Genomic DNA, 11,280 nt, shown 5'->3' with positions numbered 1-11,280 from the left:
TATTTCTGGATGGGCCTTCCATCTCCTTCTTTATAGGAAAACATACTATTTTGAAATCGGATGCCAGTGATGGTATCTTAGCTATTGATTATTATCGACCGATCGATACCATATGTATAGGTCGATCTTCCTCAGAGGGTATTTTCTTCTTTGTTTACTCTTGCCTTTTTTCTGACTTGCATGTCGCTCTCCCTTTTGATGATTTCACCAAGGGTGTCCTTCGGACACTCAATGTGGCTCCCTCCCAACTTCACCCAAACACTTGGGCTTCTCTCCAAACTTTTTGTCTTATCTGCGACATGTTTCGCCTATCTCCAACTTCTTCCATTTTTCTAAGTTATTATACCTCTCACTAGACCGACCATTTAGCTGGCTGTCACTTATCAGTCGGTCGGGTAACATTCTTTTTATCCCTTACACCACCTCGTACAAAAATTTTAAAGAAAAGTTATTCAAACCTTTTGTTGAGCCCGAGGGTACGGGGCTTTTCTTTGACGAAACTGGTCGGTCCAATTTTTCTCTACCCAACCTGGTTTAAGGAATGGCCTCGTTCGGGTCCTAGCATTGAGGACTTGGAGATTTATTCTCTATTTGACAACCTCCCTCGAAGGCTCCCCCACACGGAAAATGTTAACCGTGTTCAACTCTTCTCAACGGTGAACGAAATTTTATGGTATGTTTACATTGTCTTCTACCTCGGTCGATCAAAGATTTTTAACTTATGTATTTTTAACTTGTTGTAGATATCATGACAAAAAAGGCTTCCCAATCAAGTAGTCGAGAAGGGTAAATCGTCATTGTTCCGGCCGGTTGACCGGGATCGTCTTTTGCGCGTGGCTTGTCCTCGCGAGCTAGGGCACCTTCGTTCTGCTCCGTCTGTGAGTACCTGAAAAGAAGTGAACAAAGGGGCGCCCTCGCGGCCGTTTGCACTTCGACGATCAAGTCAGCTAGCGAGAAACATCAAAGTGACGCACCCTTGGGAGGTGGTCGAAGAAACTGTGCTGAGTGACTAAAAACTGTGAACTAGAATGGTGTTGCCCTAATTGCCTTGTGCTCACTGTGAGTGCGCCGCGAAGACAACTAGGGTTTTTCTCCTCTGTGTAACTGTGTGAATTTAGGTTAAAAACTCGGTCCCCTTTCAAATGCCCCAAGGTCCATTTTTATACACCTCTAATCTTTAAAGCGCGTTAAAGCGCATTGAAAGCGTATAAAAACATTCCTTGGAACATTCGAATCTTAACTGAATTAACGCGTCCCTTGGCAAACTTTCACTGAAACCTTTAATGAGCACGTGTGCCTTGCCACGTGTCCCTTTGACTTGATCGTTTATTCAATGTGGAGGGTCCCACAGCACCGTCACCCAACTTAGGGTTATTCTATCGTGTGAGCCCTCTTTCCTGCGAAGTGCTTCTGGCTCGTGGGTTGATGTTCTGGGTGCCAACTCATGTCCCCCAATCACTGGTTACTCGCCTTGGGGTATATCTACCTTTCTCTCGTACTATGCACGTGGTTCTCCCCTGGTTATGGCCCTCTCATGGGTCGTATTTGTTCCAGGGTCTCCCAGCAGTGGCGTGGATACTTCATGAGTTAGGGCATCCCCTTATGGTGCTAGACTTGCGGCCTTGAAGTCGCCTTTCTCTTCTCCTTACTACTGTTCTGGATTGTCGAGGCCCGAAGCCTCTCTTTGGGCGACGCCTCACTTTGGGCGACGCCTCACTTGGGCGACGCCTCCTGATCCTGCCTGTTGACCGGAGCGCTGGAGAATGCCTCGTCAAAGGATCGACGTGCGCGCCGCTTCCCACTTCCGTTCCTCCTCTGGATCTATCTCAAGAACCTGCAAAGAAACGATACGGCGCCGCTGCGGCCGATCGCACTCCGACGCTCAAGTCAGTGACGGTATCACCAAATACTAAGAACTGGAACCGTGCAAATCTCTCTCTCAAACAGCTCTGTCACTCGCAAGCGTAAAGTGTATGAACTGAACGTGCGTACCTTAGAAAATCTGTTAGGAACTCTTATATACCTGGTGGTTTTCTCTCCCCTGGCAGTTACAGACTTGGACACGTGGCTCGTATCCAACCGTACACGTGCCATCATCTGGAGGCTCCCTGACTTGGCGCTACTTCTACTCTCATTTTGGCTAAGTTACTTATGCATGGTGCTGCCCAGTGCATAGCTAACTCAGGAGTGCGATCTCTACTGAAACTGGCGAGGTAGGGCCTTCATACACCTTCCCTGTGGTCTCGCCGGCCGCCTTCATAATCTGCTTCTCTTTTAACTTCGGCGATGTGCTTGCTCTGGCGATCCCCGACTGCCTGGTCGCCTGAGTCTGCATCTGGCGACTTCGTCCTCAACATGGCGATCGCCTATTCTGGTAAGCTGGAGATCGGAACACGCCAACTTAACTATCGGCGACTACACGTGCCTCCTGACTTCCTTCCCAACTGTCAACCTGGCGCCTTGTCAACACGCCTACACTGTAACAGGATGCCACGTCATCGCATCCGACCATCAGGGCGGTACACAAGCCCCCCAGTCTTAAGCGAAGACTTGTCTAGCGAAAAGACTGAAAAAGCCTTCGTTAACACCGGTCTACGTGGCATGGGCGCAGAATTCCAAGCGATAGTACTTTCTGCTGCTCTGACGCTCCACCAAACTCTTCGCGCATCGTTCGACACGTGGCTCTTATCAACGACCATTTTCATCTGCCGTTAGCGCTTCCCAAAACCGTTCGAAAACCCTTAAACCCCTTACGCTCCTACTGTTCCATCACTTTCTTCACACTTGCATACGCTCTCATTTCTTTCTGCGAAAGCTCTCGACGTTCCTCGACGCTCTAGATCACCACCTCCCTTCAACATTCTCCCGATCATCGAAAGGTAACTACTTTCCTTCATCTGCTGGGTTTTCTTGCATTTTCACCGATTTGCATCATCCTGTAACTGTCTGGTGCATACGCTGTGGGCTGTTTTTCCATTCCTCCTTCTGCGTGACTTAGGGCTTTGTCGATCGTCGCAACGAACTCACATTCGTTCGTCTTTCACCTTCCATTCATGATCGAGTCAGCCTTTGTAACCCTCCTGATTATTTTTTCCTTCCTCCTTCGTTTGCAGTTGCTACCATGACTCGCACGAAGATCACCCCGAACCCCCCTCCATCAGCGCGAAACCCTCCTTCACAAGCACACGACCCCACGCAAGTTCGTGGCGCTCCCTCTTCGCAGGCTGTGAGGCCTGCGCCTTCTCAAACCGCTCTGGCCCAGGCGACTCCACCAAACGCTGGAGGAGCCCCCATCCCTCTGCCAGACTTCAAGGTTTTATACTCATGGGCTAGCTCAACCCTCTTAAAGGAAACGTCGTCGGTGAACACCGCGGGAGCGGTTCTGCGATTGACCAATGGGGACGAGGCCCACCAATCATTCCACAAGGAGCACGACGAGAGAATGATGGGGCTGCCTTGCCCCGCCACCCTGCCAGTGTGCGCCGATGATAAAGTGAGCGCCGACGGGCCCTTCTGCTTCGTCTACACCACTTTCTTCAAGAAGGTCAAACTCAGGTTCCCTCTCACTCGATTTGAGAGGGAACTCTTAACCGAGCTCAATATCGCTGCCGCCCAGCTTCACCCCAACAGCTGGGCGTTTGTCCGAGCCTTCGAGATAACATGTGCCCACCTGGGGCTGCCCGCGTCAGTGGACGTATTTTTGTTTCTGTTTGAGGCCAAACACCCAGGAGATCGCCTGTGGGTCAGCCTGAACGCCATTGCTGGGAGATCCATCTTCACCATCTTCCAGCAGTCATACAAGGATTGGAAAGGGAAGTTCATCCAGGTTCGCGCAAATGACAAAGACCCTTCCCTTCTCGACGGTTTCCCCTTGTACTGGGTGGACAAGGGGAAAAAGGAGTCCAAGAGCTGCTTCAGGAGGCCCAGAAGTCCTGATAGCATGGGAGCTTTGGATCGAGACCTTTGCCTATTCTGGAAGAGGGTGGCAGATGCCCACATAACATTCTTGACCCCCACCCTGATTTCCTTCGAGTTCTTTGAGGACCAGTTGGAATTCCAAATAGGTTAGGACGCTATACCCTTGTCTTAACATTGCTTCTGATATTGTTTCTGGGCGTCTTGTGCGACACACACAAGACTTTGGTTTTATCTTTTCTGCATATGCCTGCTTTTGCTGTTTCATTGCCTTGTACACTTACTCCATTCTCCTTTGAGCTAACTTATGCACTTTCATTTTACGCAGACACCATGTTGGGTAAGAATATGCTCGCTGACTTGAAGGCGCTCGCCCGCAACCACGGGTTGGCGAGCGGTTCCCAGACTGTGCCCAACTCGGCGGTCGAGAAGGCCATCATTCATGGGCGATCACCGCCTAAGGAGCCCGCGCAACGAAAGAAACTGGTCCTGAAGAGGCCAAAACGGAAGGCCCCCCAAGTTGTCCAAGAGGATGAGGAGGAGGACGACGAGGTCACTGAGGATGGCCTCGTTACAAAGAGGACAAGGGTGGCACCGCCTTCTCCACCTGCCCCACCCCCTCTTCCAGCTTCAACACCACCGTCAACACCTGCCCCTCCTCCCTCATCGCCAACGCCACGAGCTCCTTCACCACCAGTCCAAGCAGTTCCATTGGCCACCGCGCCACCTGCAACTGAGGCCCCGGAGCCAAACTTCTTAGAGGACCCCCCGAGCGCCTCTACACCACATATATCAGCAGGAGGGGGCCCTCCTTCCAACACTTCAGCTGCAGGAATCATTCCAATCGGGGATGAGGTCGCTCACACCTCTCCAATCCTAATCACCGAGTCCCCGATTGCGTCGCCGCGCCAAGAAGCAACCACCGAAAATATTGTTAAGGAAGGCGGCGACGAGAACCCTCAACAAGCCCCCCTGGCGCCTCTCCAAGCTGCAAATCTTTCCCTCGAGGTCACGAGGATGTGGGAACCTCTGACTGCTAAACTCAAAACCATTGCAGAGGATATCCCATCAATCATAACGAGAGCTGTGGAGAGCTCCACCAGGCGGCTACAGGATGATATCTACAACCTCAAGACCGAGAACAGCACAATAAAGGTCGAGGTGGAGAAGGTGTCATTCAGCCTAACGCTCGCGGAAATGGAACATTCTCGAGTGGAGGATGCCCTAAACACCGAGCTTAGGCTTGCGCGCAAGGAAGCTGTTGACCTTCGCCGCAAAGTCCATGAACTTGCCCAAGAAAAAGTTGAACTTGAAAGCAGAATCGTGCCTCTACGTACCAAGGCAAGCGACCTGGAGGCTCAAATTCAAGCCAATGCCGATAAGGTACAGAGGCTGGAGCAAAGGTCGATCGACCGCGAGAAGCTACTTGGGCAAGTAGAGAAAGCCAGAGACGACGCCATGGCCGATCTCTCCGAGGCAAACAAAGAAAAGGTGAAGATGGCTGCCGAGTTGGCCCAAGCTCAAACAGAATCCAAGAAGGTGGCTGACGACCTTCTTCAAGCTCAAGAGACCAACAAACAACTCCGAAAACAGGTCGAAGAGCTGGAGCAGCAGAACAAGGAGCTTAAGCAGCAGGTTGAAGGATTTCAAAAGCAAATCGAAGAACTTAAGCTAAGCTCCGCTCAGATTCTGGTTGCCGGGTTTGATGCCGCTCGAGAACAGTTCGCATGCCTATTCCCTGATCTCGACCTCAGCATGGTGTCATTAAACAATGAAGTAGTAGATGGAAAGGTCGTTCCCGCCGAAGGCTCAACCAATTCCACCCCATCTGCTTCTTTATAAATTCACCTATATTTGCCTTGTAAAAAACTCTTGCACACGTATTTTGAACAGCTTCTTATTTCAATAGCGAAACTCGGACATTTCTTCTGACTCCTTTTGAGCGCTTTACTTTCTTTGTATGTTTAACTCTGCTGCGTTTAACTTAGCGATTTTGCAAACATGACGTTTGACGTAACTGCTTCGAGCCGATTCAAACTTAAGCAATAATCGCTTTAAACAACTTGTACCCCTGAGGCACTAACCTGATCGTAAGAAAAGTTCCAAGCAACGAACTGTGATCCAAACATCGGTTCAAACAACGTCCCACTCGACCCGCTTTATCAAACAAGTCTTTCAACCTTCTCGCCGTGTTTGAACTTTTCGCGATCGCCTAGACCTCTTGGTGACACCAGCTTTCCTTAGCCTCAGGCTTTGGCAGTCATTTCTTTATCTGAGGCAGAAATGCCCTTTGGGATCTTCCTTTACCTCCCTGAACCCCAGAGCTAGAGACTGGCTGGCTAGGCGTTCTCTTCGAACCTACCTTAGCCACCTTCCAAGCTTCTTCCACCCTCTTCGCCATACCTGAACTCGTTCAAGACGAGAAGGATTTTATCTTGCCTATACTCGCGCACAAGCGAGAAGGTCTTTTAACTCGCCTGAACTCGCTCATCGGCGAGAAGGACTTTTACTCGCCTGAACTCGCTCATCGGCGAGAAGGACTTTTACTCGCCTGAACTCGCTCATCGGCGAGAAGGACTTTAAACGGCCTTAACTCGCTCGACGGCGAGAAGGACTTTGTCTGGTGCCTCAACTTGCCCAGGGTGTACATCTCCTCCCCCCTGGATGCACTGAGGACCTTTTCTTTCTCACGTCTGCACTCGCTCGGCGGCGAGGAGGTCTTTGATGGGCCTTAGTTCGCACAACGGCGATAAGGACTTTATCCGGTGCCTCAACTTGCCCAGGGCGTACATCTCCTCCCCCCTGGATGCACTGAGGACCTTTCTCGCCTGGGCCCGCACAACGGCGAGGAGGTCTTTAACTTGCCTCTACGTTGCCCCGGGAGTTACATCTTCTCGCTCCCAGAAACACGGAGGACCTTTCCTCTTTCTCGCCTGCACTCGCTCGACGGCGAGGAGGTCTTTCATCTGGTGCCTCCGATCGCCGATAAACGATGAGGACTTAACAACTTAACTGGTGCCTCTAATCGCCGAAAATCGATGAGGACTTTAAAACTTTAGGAAACACGCGACATATCTTTTCGTGCCTTAAATCATGTACGAATGACAAGGTCTTTCTTCGAAACTTTTGGAAATAACACATATGCAATCTGAAAACACCTTATACTTTCGAAAACTCTTCTTTTATTGGGTGGCCTCATTAAAAACCCTCCTTAGGGAAAAAAGAGTGCCCCCTTGAAACTGTTTTAACAGAGACATTGCAATGTAATATTTGTGTTTATCTTTACTCACAAAGCTCTTAGCTATAGTACAACTTCAGGTGTGTGGCGTTCCAGGTACGAGGGATCGCCCCCCCTTCCAACGTCTCCAAGCGATAGGCTCCGTTCCCGAGTGCCTCGGTTATTCTGAACGGTCCAGTCCACTTGGGTGATAGCTTATTCTCCATCTCGTACTGGTGGGCCTTTCTCATCACCAGATTGCCTTCTCTAAACTGCCTTGGCATCACCTTTGAGTTGTACCTTCGCTCGACCCTTCTCTTCACCGCCTCAGCCTTCAGCCTTGCCTCCTCCCTGACTTCGTCCAGCAGATCCAGGTTCAGTCTTCTCTCTTCATTCGAGTCTTCCTCTACAAAGTTCTGGAATCTCGGCGAGCTCTCCTGAATCTCGACTGGAATCATGGCATCACACCCATAGACCAAGCTAAACGGGGTCTCATGGGTTCCTGACTGCTCGGTGGTGTGGTACGCCCAAACTATTCGGGGTACCTCCTCAGCCCAACTTCCCTTGGCTTTCTCGAGCCTTCTCTTCAAACCTCTCAGCAACACCCGGTTAGCTGATTCCACCTGGCCATTAGTTTGAGGGTGCTCGACGGATGCAAACACTTGCTGAATTCCGACCCCTTCGCAAAGCTTCTTCAACAGGTGGCTCGCAAACTGAGTCCCATTATCTGATACCAGGCGCTTAGGCACTCCAAATCGGCACACAATATTCTTCCATACAAAGCCTTCGATCTTGTGCGCGGTGATCTGGGCCACTGGTTCTGCTTCAATCCACTTGGTGAAATACTCAATCGCCACCACCAAGTACTTCATCTGCCTGATCGCCAGTGGAAAAGGTCCCAGGATGTCGATTCCCCAAGTATGAAACGGCCAAGGGCTATAGATCGACTTCAACTCCTCGGGAGGTGCCTTGTGCCAATCGGCGTGCTGCTGGCATTGTTTGCAGCACTGGGCGTACTTCTTGCAATCTTCTCTCATGGATGGCCAATAGTAGCCTGCACGGAGAGTCCTCGCGGCCAGAGCTTGACCCCCGACGTGACTTCCACATATTCCTTCGTGGAGCTCTGCCATAATCCTCGTGCACTTCTCGCCGTGTACACATTCCAGGAGTGGGTGAGTGAATCCAAACCTGTACAGATCGCCATCAATCAATGTATACTTGCTGGAATTTTTCTTTACCTTCCTAGCTTCTGTTGGATCTAGCGGGAGGAGGCCATCCGCCAGGCACCGCTTGTACTGTGTTATCCAAGTGTCTGGCTCGTGGGTGGCACAGACATGCATCACGTCCACCTTCTCTCCTCGACAAGCTCTAACTCTCGGCGATCTCAGAGTTTCTTGTGTCAAAGACTTGTGGCTTCTCGCTGCTCTCTCCGTCGACCTGCTTATCTGAAGGACCAGGTGATCTGCTACAAATGCCCTCGGCGTCTTCAAAGTTTCTTGAATCACTGTCCTCTGCCTACCCCCTTGCCCGAACTGGCGAGCTTGGCAAGCAAGTCAGCTCGGGCATTCTGTTCTCGGGGCACATGCACCACTTCAAAAGAGGCAAAGGAACTCTTCAATTCCTGCACATACGCCAAGTAAGCCGCCATTTGTGGATCTTTAGCCTGGAACTCGCCTGTTACTTGCCCTGTGACTAGCAGCGAGTCACTCTTAGCCATCAGCACTCTGGCTCCCATTTCCTTAGCCAGCAGAATCCCGGCGATCAGCGCCTCATACTCTGCTTGATTGTTGCTGGCTTTGAAGGCGAATCTCAACGATTGTTCGATCAGCACGCCGTTGGGTCCTTCCAATATGACCCCAGCACCGCTACCCTGCTGGTTTGACGATCCATCCACCGAGAGTACCCAACGGAAATCGTCTCCTTCAACCCGCGTCGCCTCTGAAGAGAGCTCGACTACAAAATCTGCAAAGATTTGCCCTTTGATCGGGCCTCGAGGCTCATATTTAATGTCAAACTCTGACAACTCCACTGCCCACTTCACCATTCTTCCTGCAACGTCAGGCTTCTTCAAGACCTTCTGGATGGGCAGGTCAGTCATCACCAGTATTGTGAAGCTGTGGAAGTAGTGGCGCAACCTCCTCGCCGAAAACACCACAGCCAATGCAGCCTTCTCCAGGGCCTGATATCTCGTTTCTGGGCCCTGCAACACTTTACTCACGAAATAGATAGGCTTCTGAGCCTGATCCTGGTCCTGGGCGAGCACCGCACTCACCGCCCTCTCAGTCACAGCGAAATACAACCTGAGAGGGATTCCCGCCAGTGGTTTGCACAGAACCGGCGGGCTCGCCAAATATTCCTTCAGCTTGACGAAAGCTTCCTCGCACTCTTTCGTCCAAGCGAACTTGTTATTGCGCCGCAGACACTGGAAATAGGGATGTCCCTTTTCTCCGCTCGCTGACACGAAGCGGGATAGGGCCGCCATCCGACCCGTCAGCTGCTGCACCTCTTTCACTGTAGTCGGGCTTCTCATCGCCAAGATGGCGGCACACTTGTCCGGGTTGGCCTCTATTCCTCTTTCAGTCAAGAGAAAACCCAAAAATTTTCCAGCCTCCACGCAGAAAATGCATTTCTCCGGGTTGAGCTTCAACTTGAACTTGGCGATCGTCGTGAACAATTCTTCCAAGTCTGCAACGTGCTTGCTTTTCTCCTGCGAGGTCACGACCATGTCATCGACGTAAGCTTGCACGTTCCTTCCCAGCATTGGTGCAAGTACTCGGTCCATCAGCCTCTGGTACGTGGCCCCCGCATTCTTCAGCCCAAACGGCATCACCTTATAGCAGTAGCACGACCTCTCCGTCATGAAGGCTGTTTTTTCTTCATCCATGGGATGCATCTTGATCTGATTATAGCCCGAGAAGGCGTCCAGGAAACTCAGCAGCTTGCACCCTGCAGCACTATCAACCAGGGCATCAATGCTTGGTAAAGGATACGAATCCTTTGGGCAAGCCTTATTCAGGTCGGTGAAATCGACGCACATGCGCCATTTCCCGTTGCTCTTCTTCACCAGCACGACATTCGCCAACCACTCAGGGTACTGGACTTCCCTGATGTGGCTTGCAGCGAGGAGTTTCTGGGTCTCATCCTTGATCGCCTGCCTCCTCTCTTCATTAAATTTCCTCCTTCTTTGCCGCACCGGTCTCACCATGTTGTCCATCGCCAGATGATGGCACAAGAAGTCGGGATCGATCCCGGGCATGTCTGAAGCGGACCAGGAAAACGCGTCCAGATGTCGTTCAATCACCTTGGCGATCTGGTCCTGGAGATCGACCTCCAGAGATCTTCCGAGCTTGAAAACTTTCCCCCCGATCTCCTTCTCGAGCCACTGCTCGACGGGCTTGGGCCTTGATTCTCTGGCGATCACCGCCTTGGCGATTCCGAGTTCCCTTGCTTCCTCCGGGCAATTCCGCGCCTCTTCCTCCTCCAGGGCAGCATTCCTCTCCCCCAGCTCAGCATCTACCATCTCTACGTCCCTTCCGGCGGCCTCCTCCATTATCGGCGGTCTGGGCTTCACACCGGGCGGTGGGGTGGTTGTGACATAGCTCACTGATCTTTTATTTTTCAGGCTATTTTCATAGCACTTTTTCGCTTCCTTCTGATCAGACTTTATCGTGATTACCACCCCTTCCATGGACGGCAGCTTCACCTTCATGTGCCGAGTCGATGGAATTGCGCCTATCCTGTTAAGGGTGGGCCTTCCCAGCAGGATGTTATATGCTGAAGGGGCGTTTACGATGAGGTACTTGATTTTCTCCGTCCTCGACCCAGCCTCATCGGTAAACGTGGTTCTCAGCTCAATGTACCCCCTGACTTCCACCTGGTCGCCAGCGAACCCATACAAGCACCCTCCATAGGGCCTCAGCTGGTCAAGGGGCAATTCTAGCTGCGTGAAAGTCGGCCAGAACATCACGTCTGCCGAACTTCCTTGGTCCACCAGAACTCGGTGAACCTTCCTCCCCGCCGTGATCAACGAAATAACAATGGGATCGTTGTCGTGAGGCACAACGTCCCGAAGATCCTGCTTGGTGAACGTAATGTCCACTTCGGGCGAGTGATCTTCAAACATGTCCACCGACATCACCGATCGCGCG

The sequence above is a fragment of the Phaseolus vulgaris genome, unplaced genomic scaffold (assembly GCF_000499845.2).
Source record: "Phaseolus vulgaris cultivar G19833 unplaced genomic scaffold, P. vulgaris v2.0 scaffold_16, whole genome shotgun sequence".
NCBI classification, from domain to species: Eukaryota; Viridiplantae; Streptophyta; class Magnoliopsida; order Fabales; family Fabaceae; genus Phaseolus; species Phaseolus vulgaris.
The sequence above is the reverse complement of the archived record's forward strand: the minus strand, read 5'-3'. Positions refer to the sequence as shown.